This window comes from Mercenaria mercenaria, chromosome 5 (assembly GCF_021730395.1).
Source record: "Mercenaria mercenaria strain notata chromosome 5, MADL_Memer_1, whole genome shotgun sequence".
In the NCBI taxonomy this organism is placed as follows: Eukaryota; Metazoa; Mollusca; class Bivalvia; order Venerida; family Veneridae; genus Mercenaria; species Mercenaria mercenaria.
The window spans coordinates 5,209,447-5,228,010 of NC_069365.1; the positions used below are offsets into that span (position 1 = coordinate 5,209,447).

The window sequence follows — 18,564 nt, forward strand, 5'->3', positions numbered from 1 at the left end:
AGTTCAAATACTTCCTGGTGGGTAATATTACTCCATACCACATCAGAATACTCAAGAAGAGGTCGTATAAAAGACAGATAGATAGTTTCGAGGGATTTGCGATCAAGAATAAACTTTAAGGTTCTCATGATACCGATACGTTTCCACGCCTTTTCCTTGATACTATCTATGTGTTCATGCCATGTTCCGTCTTTAGAGAGGACAACTCCAAGATGTTTGTGGGATTCAACCTCATTGATCTGGACATCATGCATGGTTTAAAGGAGGATGTAAGGGTTTATTAACTTTACGAGAGATAAGAAGAGACTCTGTTTTTTTTGGGATTAAAGTCTACTAGCCAGTCATTAGACTATTTAGTTATTTTTAAAAGATCAGAGTTCAAAGATTCAGCAGCAGATATTGGATTATCTACAATGATATATAGACTTGTTCGTCAGCAAAGAGTTTGATGGTAGAGTGTATGTCATGAACAATATCATTGATGAAAACAATGAAGAGAAGAGGTCCCAGAATAGAGCCCTGTGGTACACCAGCAGAGATTACAACTGTATCAGAAGAGCCACCAGGAAGAACTACTTTTTGTTTTCTTTGTGATAAGTAGTCACGAAACCAGTTTAAAAGACGTCCAGAGATACCTGTAGATTCGAGTTTGAAAAGAAGACCTTTGTGCCAGACCGATCAAAGGCTTAGAAAATGTCACAGAAGACTGCACGGACTTCTTTTCCTTCATCTAGTGCTTGGCAGAATGCATTGTATATCGGGACAAGTTGGTTTGTTGTTGAGTCGTTGGGGACAAATCCAGATTGGAGAGAAAAATAAAGTTATTTTCTAAGAAGAAATTGAAAACATGTTTGTGGATGATTTTTCTAATACTTTACTGATGGTGCTAAGTAGAGATATTGGTCTATAATTTGATACTAATTGCGGTCATTCTTTTTAAAGATAGCACAAACGTGTGCAAGTTTCCATTGTGATGGTAATTTTCCAGTGTGAAGTGACATATTAAAGAGTTTACACAAATGGATTTGCTAATTGCTGTGATAATTCCTTTAGGATTCTATTATTTACATTGTCTGGTCCTGCTGCTTTTTCCTGTTGAAAGTGACTTGAGTGTTACAGTTATTCATCTTCTGTGATATTGATAGAGTTTAGTATTGTGTGATTCGGATTTAATTGTATGTGTGGCAGTGTTTTGTTATTGTCGTTAAGTAATGTTGCGTTTGGGAAAAGTTATTAAGTAGGTTTGCCTTGTCAGTGTCTGATGTGATAAGATTACCATTATCATTTAAGATTTGAACTGCTGGGTTAGTTAAAGGTGATATGAATTTCTTTAATATCTTCCAATAATCTGTTGGTTTAAGATTTTCATTTTTAATTTATCTGACAGTTTTTGAGAATGATGTGTTTTTGCATTTCTGAGGAGCTGGGTTGTTTTATTTCTTATTTGTCTGTATTTGGTCCAGTGATGTTCGCTCTGTGTACGTTTTGCCTTGTCGAAATGCTCTTTTTCTTTTTCTGATGAGTTTTCTTATTTCATTGTGCATCCATGGAGGGTCGGCTGGTCTCATTGTAGTTATTTTATTGGGAAATATGTTTTTTTGATATGGAAATGATATGTTGATGATATTTTGCATATGTATCAATATCATCATCTGCTAGGGAGTCCCAGTTGGTAGATGCGCCTCTTGTCTTAAATTGTCGTAGTCCTTGGTCAAATTTCCATACCATTCTTTTGTAAGTCTTTAGATGGGGCTTAGAGTATTGAGACAACAATATATCGGACAGTGAAATCTGATATTTTGATCAAGGAATGGATCTCCAACACCTGACGTGTACACATCACATGAGGATGAAACAAGAAAAAGGTCTATGAGAGAGTTAATGATTCAGTGAAATGTGTGGGTTCATTTATTAATTGTGTCATGTTATATTGTGTGGCTATATCATTAATTTTTCTTTGTGTTCCAGGCTTAAGCATATCTAAGTTGAAGTCACCTGAAATTATAATGTTACTTATGTTCGTGTCAAAAGCAAGACCAATTGAGTTTTCTATACTAGACAGAACAAGAGGAGTGGAGTTGGGAGGACGATAGAATGTTCCATAAAGAAATTTCTTGTGACCAGTTCTAAGTTCTATCCAAATACATTCAATTCCATCCGGCTCCAGGTCATATCTTCGAATAGCTGGTATATGACTTTTACATAAACAAGGACCCCTCCATGGTTATCTCCTGATTTTGTCTTTTCTGCATGAAGCAGTAAAATTTTCAAAGCTAATGGAACCCGACTCAGTATTACTTCCTAGCCATGTTTCGGTAAAAGAAATGACGTCAAAATGTTGAAGTTCTCCTTGCAAAATATCCTTTTATTGAAAAAAACTTTGAACATTATAGTGTACAAGTGAGAGAGAATTTCGAAAGTCTTCTAAGACTTCAGAACAGATAGAACAGATGAAGTGTGCTACATGAATCAGGACCTGGATTCTTATGAATATTCACCAGCAACATAATAGTATCATGGACATCCAGGTTATCACTCAAAATTTGTAAAGTGGCGTAGTCCCTTATATTCATCTGAAAAAAGGCAAATAGTCCAATCCTCACCCTATACATGGTTAGTATCTATAGCCCTTAGGTAATACCAGGACTAAATGCTTCATAGGGTGAGGTTAACCAGTATCTAAGTGACTAAACAAAAGGGTAGTAGAACAAGGATAGAGAGAAAAGTAGATAACGGATCAAAGATATAGAGAAGTACGAGTGCGCAACTGGACATAATAAACATAGATTTAATATACCTCACAACAATTTTGATTTTTAACAAAATATATTTGTTATTACTAGAACTTATTCGACTGTTCTGTATTTTAATTCTCGTGGTCATTGATGTGTTTTGATTGACAGGGGTTACACGGGATGAAACAAGTGCTTTTCATTGGCCGATACTGTCAGGCAATTACATGAAGTGTGTATGTTTCATTGTTTGGTCATCGGATTATCTAATTAGTAATGGATTAAATGTTTTACAACCTGTTATTACTATAATTGTCCAAATTGTGGGTTTATGGAATATAATAATAAATTTAATACAGTTTCAAGTTTTCAGCATTACTTACAATTTTGAATGAATATATTTATATTGTGTGTATATTAATTCTCGTGGTCATTGATGTGTTTGATTTACAGAGGTAACACGGGGTGAAACGAGTGCTTCATTTTCATTGGCCGATACGGCCAGACAAGTACATGAAGCGTGTATATTTCATTGAATGGTCATTGGATTATGTAATTAGTAATGAATGAAATGTTTTACTACATGTACCTGTTTTTACTATAATTTTCTAAATTGAAGGCATATGGAATAAGATGATGAATTTGACACAATTTAAACATTGGTTACAATTATAAATGAATATATTTATCCTGTGTGTAAGTGTACAATATTGTGTAAATTTCAAAGATGTGTGCTCATCGTCAGAATTTGTTTGTGTAAAGTGGTTATTTTCAAAATGGATTTACTATGGATTTAGTTGCAGTTGCGTTGGATATAGCATGCCGTACATCTCTGTGAGTAACTTGTATATTAAAAACTTTGGATTTACTATCTTGTAACGTTAGAAAGTATTGAGTACAAAATGTATATAATAATATATGTTTGACAGGGATGACACAGTGAAGTTTTATCTAAAGCAGTTTAAGTCTTGTTTTTTAGTTTCAAAAAAGCTTAGCTCTCTACTACATACTGGTACTTACTAAACATTTATGATACAAATTACATAATACAGTGTATGATATAAAATAATGCTACATCAAATGTAATATTATAGCACAAATTATAAATCACTCCATAAAGTACATAATACATTCTCACACAGAAGTAGTAAAGTAATTGTTTGTGCGAAGACAGTATAACCTCATTTGACCTTTTGACCCTTGGTCAGGACTGGTCAATGCCGGACAATTTAAAATCCACAGATTTTAAACCCAGTAAAAACCGACTAAAAAGTTTTAAAGTTAAATTTAAACACATATAATATAGTGAGTTTACAAAATAAAATATATTGTTTGAAAGAAAGAAAATTTACTGATAATATAAATCCTCATTATGTTACGGCAAAAAATGGGAAAAGAATGTTAATGGCTACCTGCGCATCTTGTGGAAAAATGAAATCAAAGTTTGTTAAAAGTATTATCACAGCAGGTAATTTAGATATTCACAAAGCAATGTTACCTTTATTACCTAAGAAAGGTTTAGCACTCCCAGGATATAACTATTGTGGACCAGGAAATCCTTTAGATAACGGACCTCCTGTCAACGAACTGGATGCAGTATGTATGGACCATGACTTTTGTTATGACAGTGGTGTAAAAAAGGGTACATGCGACAAAAAATGCTTTCCAATTTAAATAAAACTAAATCAAAAACATTTGGAGAAAAGATTGCAAAACATTTAGTTGTAAAACCAGCTATCAAAACGAAATACAAACTTGATCTCGGACAAAAATCAAAAAACGGGAAAAGGGGGTAGAGCAAACTTTTACTACCCCCGAAATAAATTGGAGTGATGAATTAGCAGAAGAATTACACAAACCAAAAAAACGAAAATTTCAAAAACGAAGGGTAATATTAAGAATTGATGATATTTGGTCATGTTTTTAGTTGACAGCAAGCTTTTTCAAATACAATAAGGGAGAAAGTACTTGTTAACCGTTATTGAATATTCGAATATGCTTGGGTTATTCCTTAAAAGAAAAAAACCCGGGGAAAATCTGTTACAGAAGTTTTTGAAAAAAAAATTTTTAAAAGGGCGTTCCCAATAAATTTATGGGGGGATGAAGGAAAGAATTTTAAAATAAAATTTTTTAAATTTTTTTGAATAAAAATAAGATTAATATGTATCAACTTTTAATAAGGCAAAGGAGAAATTAAAAGATTCAATAGAATTTTTAAAAAGAATAAGTGGAAAATTTTAAAACAAAAAATATTATACTTTTTTAGATAATTTGCAGGATATGGTTATAAATATAACAAAAACAAAACATTCTAGTATAAAAATGACACCAACTGAAGTATAAAAACTTAAAAAGGTATGTTTACTTTAATTTAAGGGTATTTAAAGATACCAAAGAGTAAACAAAATTTAAAATTGGGATCGAGTTCGTTTAAGCAAATTAAAAGCATTTCAAAAAAGGATATACACCAAATGGACAGGGGAAATTTTTAAAAATTTAAAAAATTAATAATACAAACCCCAAACATACTTTTTAAAAGATTTAATAATGAATAGTTAAGGTTCATTTTACGGACAAAAAATTTTACTATACACAAGAGTTTTTAAAATTTGAAAAAGTTATTAGACGAGATATAAAAAAAAAAACAATTTTAAAAAGGAAGGGTTAACAAAAAAATTTAAAGTTGGGTTCCGTTAGCGATTTTGAAAAATTTTAAATTTAAAAAATAAAATTTTAATATATAAATTAAAAAAAAATCAATTTCTAAAATAAATGGGAAAAAACAATAGATAAATTTAAATTTATTCACTTAATAAACTAGCTTGCTTACAAAAAAATTTTAAAAATTTTTTGGGAGAGTAAGATGGATATTATTAAAGCAGGGGTCTTTGTGTTCAGCTAAATTACACTTGTTCCAGCTATTTTTAAATTTGTAGCAGTTGCCGCGTTCCATCAGTAATTACCATATTTCTAAAAGACAAAAAAACTTGACGAAAAAAAATTATTTTAAAAGCACCATAAAAAATAAAACAACTTATAACAAAAGCAGGGATTGGGAAAAAAAGAAATAAAGAAGTCCAAATAATTTTATTAGGATTTTTACAATAATTTAGAAAGCAGAAAGAAAAAAAAAATTTTCAACCCCTTAAAAATGCAATGAAGGAATTTAAACTTAACGGATAAAAAAAGAAAGAAAAGAGTGTATTAAAGATTATTAAAATTTTTAAAAGATTTATTAAGATTTTTTCTATAAGTATTTTAATAAATGAGAAAAATTAATCAGTTGAAGGTAATTTCATCGGGAAAAGTACGTTTTTTAGAATTATTAAAAAATTACCCTAATTTTAAAAAATTTCCAGAACCAATTCACGAATGGAAATGTTATGGCTTGATTAAATTCATATAACCCTTTTTTGAACTTGTGCTCAAGAACCTTCCAAAATTTTTTTTCCTTTTAGCTAAAAACTTTAAAAGTAAAAAAAAAAATTTTTTTCTTGCTAAACAGTTTGAGGGTGTTTCTGTTCTTGAACGTTTTTATTTAACTAACGAAACTTTTTACAAAAAACTCACGCAACGGTGTTATAAATGCCCCCGGGGTGGGCATATCAATCTTTTTTTAATGATATATTTAAAACCAAGGGAAAAAAAACCCAAATTGTGGATTTTTATGTTAAAACCACCCAAAAATATTTTTTTTAAAAAGACCCCAAAAGAAAAAAAAGAAAACAAAGTTGGTTTAGATTTTTTAAAAAAAATCCCAAAAAATTTACACGAAGAATTTTTTAAACGAATATTTCAAAAAGGATTAAAATTTTAACAGTTTAAAACAATTTGAAAAAATGTTTTAAAATTTTTCAAAAGATAAGATAAATAAACAAATTTTCAAATCAATTAATTTCTTTGGGGCTTTTTTTAAAGATTTTTTTTATAATATTTTAAAATTAGAGGTTTAAAAAGGTGATGAAGATTAACCCCAAAATTTCTCACTTTAGGAGAAATAAGAATCCAACAAAAATTCAATAAAAAATTCTTAAAAAAAGAAATGTTTTTCAAAACTTTTCAAATAGTTACGATAAATTAAAAAACAGTCATTGAAAAATTAAAATGTTTGATCCTTTTTTTTAAAAAAAAAATTTTTTGGAAGGGAAATGTGGTTGTTTTATGGGAAAATGCTGGATTTGTGTTTGCCCAGACCAAAAATTTTCGAAAAATCCAAAAAACAGTTATTGCCGCTTGATATAATGGAAAAAACTAAAAAAGCTTTGCACGTCTAAAGCCTTGGTTTTAAATTTCTGGGTTAAAACAATGTGCGCAAAGGGAAAACCGAGTAAAAAGGGGAATTCAAAAACTAATGAAAAAAATAAAGTTTAAAAATTTTTTAATTCTTCTTAAAAAAAATTTAAAATTTTATTTATTTTTTTATTTTTTTAATTTTTTTTTTAATCCTTTTTGTTAAACAAATTTTATTTTCTAAATATAATAAATAGAGGAAATGGGGGGGCCAAAACAATTTAAGAAATTTAAAATTAAAAAATTTAATTAGACAACCCCAAAAAAATCAATTATTTTTTAATTTAAAACGACCCCCTTATAAATACTTAAATCTGAACTTAAAATTTAAAAGGAAATAAAAATAAACGTTTTTTTAAAAAAAATTTTTGCAAAAAGGATAAAATGATAAAATTAAACCCCAATTTTCAATCGGCTTTAAAATTTTATTACATAAATAAATAAAAAAAACTTAATCAAGTTTTGATGAAATAAAAAAATAGAAAGGGAAATTGGTTCAGAAGGAAGTGGCGGAGAATAGAGTCAGTTGTGTTTCATTTTTTAAAAGATAAAGTATGTCCATTGGCGCTTCAGTTATTTAAAATTCCCAAAACCATTCAAAATTCAATAAAGGGTTTAAAAAATTTAAAGAACGATTAATGAATGTTTTGATTGTCATTGTTATAAATTTTCCTGTAACAAAACATCTGAAAGGGTTTTAAAATAATAAAAAAAATAAAAAAGATTTTAATTTAAAGGAAAAATTTTCCTTTTACATCAAATCAAATACCAAATTGAATTTTTTAAATGAAAATCTTTTAATATTTTTGGGTTTGAAAACCCTCGGAATTTTTCCATTGTCATATCAAAATATCAATACGAAGAACATGTGACTTTTTCTAAATACTAAGTAAATAACTGAGATATTAAGGGGTTTAAAAACCACGGGTCCAACATTTGTTTGGATAAAAGACTTTAATTAAGAAAAAAAAAAACCAAAAAAAAAAAAACAAGAAACATTTTTGAAAATTTGCTTACAAACATTTTACTCAAAAAATTTTAAATGAACTTTTTTTCCAAACTGTTTATAAAAATGGTATCAAGGTTAAAAATCCCCAAAAGGGGGAAAGAAAAATACAATTTAAAAATTATTATAAAGGTTTTTAGCGTCCCTTTTGAAATTTATGCTGTTTTGAATAAAACAAAAAAAAGTTTTAATTGCTTTACCTCCTGAATCTTCATTTATGCCTATCAAAATCATATGTTGTGGTTACGGCTTAAAAGTTGTTTGTTGTTTGAAAATTTCTAAAAAAACCCAGTTTATAGAGGCCCAAGCAGTTTATAATTTATTGAAAAAATGTTTGGGAAAAAAGGGGAATTTTGTAAAAAATATTTAAAGAACTTTTAAAAAAGAACAAAAATGTTTTAAAAAAGAGAAAGTGAATTTAAAAAAAAAAAAAGTTTTTTTAATTCTTGAAAAAGAATATATAGGAGGTAATGCAGTACTGATAAAAAACAAAGTTTCCAACGGCCCAAAGGGGTCCGGGATATTGTAATAACAGGAAAATTTCAGAGGAAGTGCCCTCAAAATGAAATATTAATTTTAGCTAACCCAAAAAAATTCTGTTATTTTTCATTTTAAGGGTTTGACGCCCCTTTTTTATCAACAAATAGGAAAATTAAAAAAAAAATTAATTTTTTCCTAACAATATGAAATTTTATGCCTTTTGTTTGGCTTGGTCTTTTGTTCACCCCATTTGTTAATTTTTGGTAATTAGTAAAAAATTTTCCCCAAAAATTTGAATCATTAAACTGTTGTAAAAATGTTTTTAAAAAAAACGGTTTTTCCTATTTTTTCCCCTTTGGTTCCTTTAAAAAATTCGAAACCCCAAAATTTTACCCAAAAAGATTTTTATTTCTTTTTAAAAATGAAACACCTTTGAAACCCCAAATACAAAACAGCAAAAACTTTTGGAATTTTAAAATTAAAACAAGGGGAATATCATGATCTATTTTTTAAAAACTGATATTACTTTTAGTATGTATTCGAAAATTTTAAAAAACATGTTTGAGTAGAAAATTAGCCCCTTGTCATTTTTTATACCCCGGGTTTTTAGCTTGGGAGCAATGAAAAATGACAGGTAAGTTAGATTATAAAGATTTGATATGTACTTTTATTGAAAAGGGATGAGAGGAGGAAAGTTTAATTTTCAAAACAGATACAGTAAAGCAAACAAAATATATGAAAGTTTTTTGATCCTAAAACCTTGCCAAAAAAATACATTTGTACCTCAAAAGCTAATAACCTTACGGTTTGGGGTTTGTGTCAACCTTTGCCCCTGGAAATTTTAAAATTTATACCGAAAAAACAATTCAAAAATTAATTTGGAAAAAGGTTTTAAAACTAATTTTAAGTTGAATGTGTCTTAAAAATTCCAAAAAATTACAAAAAAAACCCAAACGATTATCCTTTAGCCCTAAAAAAATTAAAATACCGACGAATGGCTTTCAATTTAGTAAAAATTTTAAAACAAAATTTGAAATAGGAAAAAAATGAAAAAAAATTATTTCCAATTTTAATAAAAAAAACAAAATTATAAAGTTCTTATAAAAATCTTGAATAATACACTTGGGGGTTAAAAGTAACAAAAATCAAAAAATTTTTAAAAATTTTGATTCATCTCCTTGTTAAAAAAAAAATATTGTTTTTAATACTCAAAAAAGATCTAAAGCAAAAAATTCATTTGAAAAGGACTTTTTTAAGTTAATGAAACAACTCTGTATTCGGTAAAAGAGGAAAATTTAGAAGAGGATTAATATTGAATTAACTCATGATAAAAAACCTTTTAAAAAATATATAGAAAAACCCTTTATTTGTTAGTTCAACTTTTAAACAAAATTTGTTTGGAATTCATGGAATAAAAAAAATTGTTATTAAACAGCCCTTTGTTTGTTGGAATGTGCTTTTTAGATTATCAAATATTAATGTATGATTTTCTTTATTTTTACTTAAAGGGGAAAAGTCGAGGAATTGAAAATTTTAAATTATTCACTGAAGTTTCAATTTTATAAAAATTAAAAAAAGATGATATGAGGATTTTTAAAGGGACAAAGATTTTTTTTGAAAATGTGATTATGTATAATTCAAAATTTATTTTGAAAATAAAAAAAAAAAAGGGAAAAATTTAAAAGAGAAGCTGCCGGCATTCCATTGTTGAATTTGTCGGATTAAAAAGTAAAATGTATTCATATTTTTTAAAAAAAACGAATTAATTTTTTTTAAAAAGAAAGGAATTAAAAAACTTGTTTTTAAAAAAAACAATTTTTCAAAAAATTTTCAAAGTATTTTGTTTAATTCAACCCAAAGAAATCAATCTTTAAATTTTTATTTCAATAAACCAATCTTTCCTTTTATGTTATAAATAAAAAATTTTTATCATTTTTATACGAAAAAAGGATATTCTGAAAAGGGGTATTAATACATTATTATTTTAAATTACTTTAAATTTAACTCAAAATTTAAAAGAACCATAAATTGTTAACTGAATATTTTAACTTTTAAAAGAATTTAATATAAAAAACTTTCATTTATTTTAAATTTTTTGAAAATTTAATAAAATGTTCTTTTTTTTCTATTTTTTTTTCATCGTAATTTGAAGAATTACTTTTTTCTTTATTTTTTGTTGAAATTTTGCTTCCCTTTTACAATTAATTGCATCAACAAGAATAATTAAATGCAATTAAAACTAATTTTAATTATTGCCTTTTTTGAACTAAACCCGGGACAGCATTTACATTTTTTCCATTGAAATAATCCACATCGGATTTTGGGTAAAAAAAGTTAAAAACAAGGAGTTTTCTTTTTTAAATTGTTTTTCTTTTTTATTTACTTTTTTCAATTTTATATTATTGAATTTCCCCTTTAAATTTTAAATTTTTCTATTTAAAAATAAAAACACAGTTTTAATAATTTTTTAATTAAAACCCGGAAGAAAAATTACATGCCCTTTTTGGTTAAAATAATTTTAAAATATTTTGTTCTTTTTGTTTTACTTTATTAATTTTTAGTTTTTTTATAAAAAAAATTTAAAAATGTTTATCCCATCTTGTAATTTTTTTATGAAAAAAAAAACAAAAATACCCGCAAGCAACTTGTTTTTCTTGTTTTGAACTTGTTGTTTTTACTTTTTGGTATATACTTAATTACTTTTTTTGGGCGGGGAAGTCCAAATGGATCGAAATACAAAGCATTTTCAAAAACCCTCGGGTTTTTATGGGAAGTACTTTATTTTTTAAAGTAAAAAAAACCCAAGTGTTCCGGTCCAGCGAGTCTTTAAAATTGATTATTCCACATCCCTTTTTTTAATTTTTAGTAAATTTTTTTTATAAATACCCCCCCTAAATTTTTTTAATTTTTAAGTTTTACCATGTTTAATTCAAGTTAAAAATTGGGTTTTTGTTTTAAATTTTATTTTTTTTTATATGGGAAATTATCTGAAGGTTTTTTGAAAATAATCTGTAGACCAAAACCTTTTGGGTTTCCCGGGGGAATTTTAAATTTCCCCACCCGAAATGTCCCTTACCATTTAAAAAGATTAATCAAAGGTATTCCTAGCTACAGCCAGCTACCTAAAAAGCCACCATTTTTTTTTTTGTTTTTGTTTTTAAAATTTAAACTCCAGATCCTATAGTCTTTCTTTGATTAGTGTAAAAATTTGGTGATATAAATTTTTCTCATCTTTAGCTACTGAAACATACCATTCCAAGTAATTAAACACCAGTACGGGCCAGCCCAAGGGGCCCGATGCCTAGAGGGCTAATTTTTTAGCTATTTTTGCTCCCTTTGGGAAATTTTGTTTTCCTAAAACCACCAAAGCTCCAAAAAATCCACCTTTTTGCCCTTTTATCTTTTGTTTTTTTTGAAATTTTAATTTCTAACCCTTTTATTTGCAACGTTTTTTAATTTGATAATTTTTTGTTTTTTTTTTAAAATAGAGGAAAGTTTCCATGTAATTGTTCATGTTTTAATCAAAAAGTATGGGGAAAATTTTTTTATTTAACTTTGAAATTTTTTTTTTTGCCCATCGTTGGGTTTAAAACTTTAATTAAATTAAAATTCAATAAATTTGTGTATTATATAAATTAATTTTTTTATTAAACAATAACAATTATTTCCATAGTATTTTTTTCAACTTTTCCTCAATAACAATTTCGTAAATACGATATTTGAGCGGGAAGTGTATTTTAATTTTAATTAATTTTTTTAGGATTTCTGTTATTACTTCCTTTTTATTTCCAAGTTTAAAAAAAAGAACAATCCAAATAAATATTTAAAAATTTATCTATATGCAGCTCCCCGGGAGTCTTATTATTTTTTTTATAATAATAATTAAATACATCATTATATTTTGAAAATTTGTGTATTCTGTTTCTGGGTAAAAAAAAACCATTTCCCAAATTTAAGACGACAAGAGCTCAAAGTAAAGTAATATCAGCTGCGCATCAACTTTAAATGTTCTAATAAATGTGGATTTTGTTTTGTGCATTACTTTTTATCGTTGTAAATAAAAAATAATTTTGTGGTTTTTTTAAACAGCCCTTATTCTAAAAGTTGTATTAATCTTTGGTACGTTGTTTCTCATATTTCCCCAAGGGATGACCCTCTTTCTTTTGTAAATCTATCAGAATTAGATTAAGTCCAAAAACTTTTAAAATTTAAAAAGTGGAAACCCCTAGAATTAATTTTTTTACAATTATCTACCTGGGTCTCCGCCAGTTAAAAATTAATTCATCATATCGTAGCTGCAGTTTTTATTTTAATTGACTTGGAGGTAAAAAATTAGTTTTTAAACCCCGAAAAAATGAATAATTTTTTAATGAAATTTTTCATTTCCCCTTGCCATCTTCGATTAATACCTTTTCTTTAGCAAACCCCCAATTAATCCCGCTTGACCCTTCCCGCTCTCAGCAACCCAGTAGTATCTAAATAGATAAAATTTATTTGTTTCCCTTGTTTTACATAATCTCAACAATTAACCCCAAAACCCTTTACATTTACACTTTAAAAAAATTTTTACAATCATAAACATTTTTTCCATTTTTTTTAACCCCTAACTGTCAATTAATGAAGGCCCTTTTAATTAAAACAATTTGATCTCCATCAGTAATTTACATTAGAAGTTATTTACTTAAAACTTACTTTAAAATAACCATTAAAAAAATCAAAAAAGGCTTCTATATTAAATTTTAAAAGAAACCGTTTTTTTTTGTTCTTAAAAATTTTTTCCCCAAAAAGATTTAAGGTTATCTAATTTATAGGAGTTAATTCAATCTTTCACAATATTTTTTTGTTTAAACTGTATATATTATATATTTTTATTTTTTTTATAAAAAATTAAAACTTAGTTTTTTATTAAAGTTAAAAACCCGAGTTTTTATAAATTAATGTTTAAAACGTTACGTGCCCAAACCTGACAAATTCTATTTATTCTCATAGAATATCCCCTCCTCCTTATTTTTTTATTATTTTTTTTTACTGTTATTTTTTCTTGTAATTCCCTTTGAATTAAATTACCAAATCTGGAGCAGGTTTCTTTTTTAAATTTTTTAAAAATTTTATCAGCAGCCCAAATTTCCAAAACCCGTTCCAACCTTTTTTGTTTCCCCTTTCTGTGTGTTTTCCTCTGTTTCCCCAAGCTTTTTTCAGCGTGCTAAATTTAAGATGCAACTCCAGCAATTTTTTTTTAAAAGGTTAAAGAACCCGTTCTGTATATTTTTTCTTCGGCTGAGCATCAAATAAATAAATATTCCTTTATTTTGTATAAACTTTTTTTTTACTTAAAAAACTAAAAATTTAAAATTTTTAATTTCTTTTAATATTAGTGTAAAACTTGTTTTTAACTCATTAAAATAAATTTTTCTACCCAAAAACACTGTAATATATATTCTAATTTAATTTATAAAATTTTTTATTAATTTCAGAAATCCAACTTTTTGTGGTTCTTTTTTAAAATAACTCTTTTTAAATCTCAGACTTAAAACTAGATAATTCACTGAAATTACATTTTCAAGTGAATATCCATAAAATAAAAGAAGTAAAATTTTATCCCCAAAAGTTATTTTTATTTGGGGTTGTAGTTCCCCATTCAGTATTGTTTTTTTTTTTTTTTCTCAAACCAAGCAATGTATGAAAAAATTTTATATTTCCAAAACCAACTCGAAATTTTTGTAATGAAATCAAAAACTTAAAAAACTTAAATCAATTCCAAAATTTTTGGAAGCAATGCTGATTTTTCAAATTCAAACACCATTTCTTATAATGTTTCCCTAATAAAATTAATATCTGTGTACTGAAAACCATTTTTTTAAATATGATATCTTTCCAAACCTTACCATTATGAAAACGAATTCTTTTATTGTCAATTCATCACTTATTTATGCCAAAGTAGGTCATAGTGTTAATACATCCAAAACCAAACAGCATAAGTTTTTATTTTTTTCTAAAATTTAAAAAACGAAAATCGGATTGTAAAATCACTCGGATATTTTTATTATCTTTAATGTTTCGAACTTAATACTTTTTTTTGTTCCCCTTTATATTCAAGAAAAAATTTTTTATATAACATTTATGTTGTTCTGGTAAGAGTGAATTCATTTTTAAAAATTGATTTTCACCCCAATACCTTCATTTTTTTAAATTTTCTTTTATTTTTGCATCAATCGAAACCCCCAAATTAATCCAAAAACATTAAACCCAAATTTCTGGATTACTGGACAAACGTCTAACCCTTTTCCTCTAATTACTTTTTTTAAATTTCATAGATCTTTTTTTATAGGGAACCCATTTTGTTTTTCTTTGAATTTTTTTTGAATGAAGTTTTCTTTTATTAAACAAATCAACAAATCATTATCTATTCGTATTAATTACTCTTTTCCCGTTCTTTGATCCTTAGCAAATTTTTTGTTTTTGACCAAAAGTTTATTTAAATTTAATTAAATTCCCCTATTTTCCCTTTGGGGTGAAACTTTTTTAGGGTTTGATCTTATTCCTTTTTCCCCCCTATACTTTTTCCCTTTTTTTAAAATATCAAGATTAGTTCTAATTTTTTATAATTTTTCCGATTATTAATGCTTCCTTTTGCTTCAGATCGAAATTTTTTTTTGATTTTTTTTTCTAGTTATTTCACCAATTCATACCCAATTTTTTTTTTATCCTTTGATACCTTTTCTATGTATTTTCTACTTTTTCCTATCATTTTTTTTTGGATTTGTTTTTCTGTGAAAAAAAACAAACACTTTTGCGGCGTATAAAATTTTTTTTTTTTATCTAAAAGATCAAATCAATAAATTTTTTTAAAATTAACGTAAATTCTTTTGGTTGCTCCCAAATTTTTCTTCTAATTTTCAGGAAATTTTTTTTTTCAAAATCATCATCTTCATATCCAAAACCCCTTGATCTTTCGGGGTAATAATCATTGGTTTTTGGAATAGCTCTTCCAACCCTTTTAGATTTTCTGCTTCTTTTATCTTATCAGCAAAATTTTGGGGAATTTTGCGTTTTTCTTTAATTCAGGGAAAGCTTTTAACTGACTTTAAATTTTTCTTTTGACTTTCTATTCCTTCAGTAAATTTGGGTTTAATTTTAGTATAAACCCATTTGTAGCTTTTTTAATTTTTTCTTCATTATTTCTTTTCTAAAAGTTCATCTTTTCCCGACTAATTTTTTTCTTATTTTATTTCATTAATTTTTATTGCATTTATAAAAAAACGTAAGATAAGTAAAATATGAAAATAATGTAAGATAAGTATTATTATTATATTAAAAAGGGAAAATTCCCAAAAAATGAAACCAAAAAGTGATAAACCAATAACTTTACACAATTTTTCCCCTTTTTTGCCAGATTCATGTTTTAGAAAGTTAAAATTTTGGGATCGTTGGATTGGAAAAAAAAATACACTAATCAAAAACTTTGAAACCTCTTTTATATTATGAAAAAATTTTTATATGCAAAAACCCGAACAATCTAAAATCGATTTAATTTAAACTTTTAAAGGAATTGCAGAAAAAAAAAAAATAAAAACCAAAAGAAATATTGAATATTCAATCCTTACCCCCTTTAACCATGCGATAGCCTTGAATCAAAAAACAAAAAGTAGTAAATTTGATGATTTTTTTATGGAAGATTTAAAAAGGTTAAAATGAAATAACAAAATACTTTATCAAGACGTCACAAAACGTTGTGATTTTTTTAAGTCAGTCTTACTATAAAAAACCCAAAAAGATCCGTATTTAAAGTTCACATTATATTTTATTTTAAAGTCCAGGTAAAGAAAAAGAATGATTTTTAATGAACAAAAAATTTAAACCCCAACTCTTTTCTAATGCAACAAATCAAAAAAATTTATTTTTATATATTGACAAACCCAAAGGGAAATTTTAAAAAAACTTTTTGGTAAAATATAATAAATTTTAAAAATGGGGGTTTTTTAATAATATGAACAAAAAGGAAAAATGGCAGTATAAATAAAGTTAAAATTTTATATTGATTTAAGTGATTTGTACCAAAAACAATTCAAAAAATTAAAAAGGAAAAGGAAACGTATCTTATAAAAATAAGGAAAATTGTAACCCAAGAAAAGGGGATTTAAAATGATAATGAAAAATCAACCTAGGAGATCCCAAAAAACCAAACGATCATTTTAAACATTTATGTTTAAAAAAGTTCAAAGTTAATAGATAACTTAAAAACTGAAGACATCAATCTATAAAACAACATTAGAAGAAAATAAAAAAATATTGAAGAATTAAAAAGATTTTAAAAAGATTCTTATTAAAGTTCAAATTTCAAGGAAAAATTTAAGACAAATGAAAGTATGGTTTATTTTTATTTAAAAAATTGAAGAGAAATCTGATTTGACAGACCCAAAAAAAAAAAGAAGTATTTCGATTAATTTAAAATTTTATTCACTCAATTCAAGAATTTAAAAGATAGTTGATTAAAATGAAAAACTAAAAGACAAGATTTTTGAGGCTGAGAAAAAATTACAAAAAATTTTACAGTTAGAAATCAGAACAGAAAAAAATAAAAAATTGAAACTGAAAAAAGCATAAAAATTATTAAATTAATTCAAAAAATGCAGAATATAAATCTGAACTGGAAAAGCAGCTTCACAAAGAGGGGATATCATGAACAGCATTAATAACCTTAAAAAAAAACCAATTCTAAAATAATGACTTTAAAAAACAAATTCTAGTTTGGGTTTGTACTGTTTACAAAACCCTATAAAATTTAAAATAAGCAACTTAAGTAATAAAACAAAAAAAATTTCAAATGATATTAATGAATTTAATGTAAATTAAAAACAAAAAAAGAACTTTACTTTGAGTTGAAAATCAGTTAAAAAGAAATCAATCACTGCTAATCTAAAGAATTACACAATTAAAAGAGAGTAAAAATTTTAAAAAACAATTCAAAAATTTATTTGTATGTTGACACACGTCCCAAAATAAAAACGCAACTTAAAAATTTCAGGTTTATTACAAAAAGATATTAAAATTTAAAGTAAATTTAATGAAAAAAAAAAAAAAATAATAAAAACTACTCTGTAGTTAAATATCAGCAAAAAGGAGAATCATCATGCTAATACCCAAGTAAATTTCTACTAATACCCCGAAATTACAAAAGTAAAAAAAAGCTTTTTAAAAAAAAAACACAATTAGCTAGAACAAAAGGGTTTTTGACAAATTTTTCCTTTTGAATTGCTACAAAAAAAACACTTTTATGATTTAGCGAAAAAATTTTTAAATTAAAAAAATGATAAAAAAAAAAAAGAAATTTAAAAAGAAAAAAGAAAAAGTAAAACATGAAGTGTTTCTTTTAATTTTAAACAGTTTTTATGAAACAAATCCAATGTTTGGTACAATTTTTAGAAACTAAAAAAGAAAAAAATTTTTAAACCTCGGGGATTGGGTTATTCAACATATGAAAATTGGCCCGGTCTGAGCTATTTGAATGCCTTCAATTAAGATCTGGAATTTCCCTAGATTTTAAAGTTTTATACACAAAACCAAAAAAAAAAAGCTGTACAGAGTGTTTTTAGGGTGTGTTTATAGTCGAAAAAAAAACCGGAATTTTATAAATAGAATTTATTTTATTAAAAGGGGGCCAAGCCTAGGTGAACCCGGTAAAACCGATTTTAAAAGCCCAATTTCAATTTTTTTAATTAGGTGGGGAATGATAATGATGATCCCTTTTTAATTTTTTTGTAATTTAAAAATAGCGCTAGGACTTTTACATGATCCTGTTGTATCATTTATAAGAAAAAATTAAGATTTATTTAACAAAAGGGACAATGTTTGACATTTTCCTTATGACGATTTAACTTACAAAGTAACATTTTCGCTTTTTAAAGATTTACATCAGATTCTACATATCGGTGAACCCCATATCTTATATGAAACAACTTTTTAGTTAATCTTTATTTTTTTTTTAATTAGTGTTTTTTTTAACTGGGAATAATTTAATATAATGGGAATATTTAAAAAATATAAAAGAAAACGTTT

The 18,564-nt window shown here is 26.2% G+C and overlaps 1 protein-coding gene across 1 annotated transcript in view; it reads left to right on the plus strand.

Annotated features, from left to right (window-relative positions):
• The first annotated feature begins 3,144 nt into the window (after positions 1–3,144).
• Positions 3,145–18,564, plus strand: part of LOC123556321 (uncharacterized) — a 139,501-nt gene continuing 124,081 nt past the window's right edge. The window contains exon 1 of the mRNA XM_053542553.1: positions 3,145–3,566. The gene's annotated coding sequence lies outside the window, so the exon portion shown is untranslated. The remainder of the gene's footprint in view (positions 3,567–18,564) is intronic.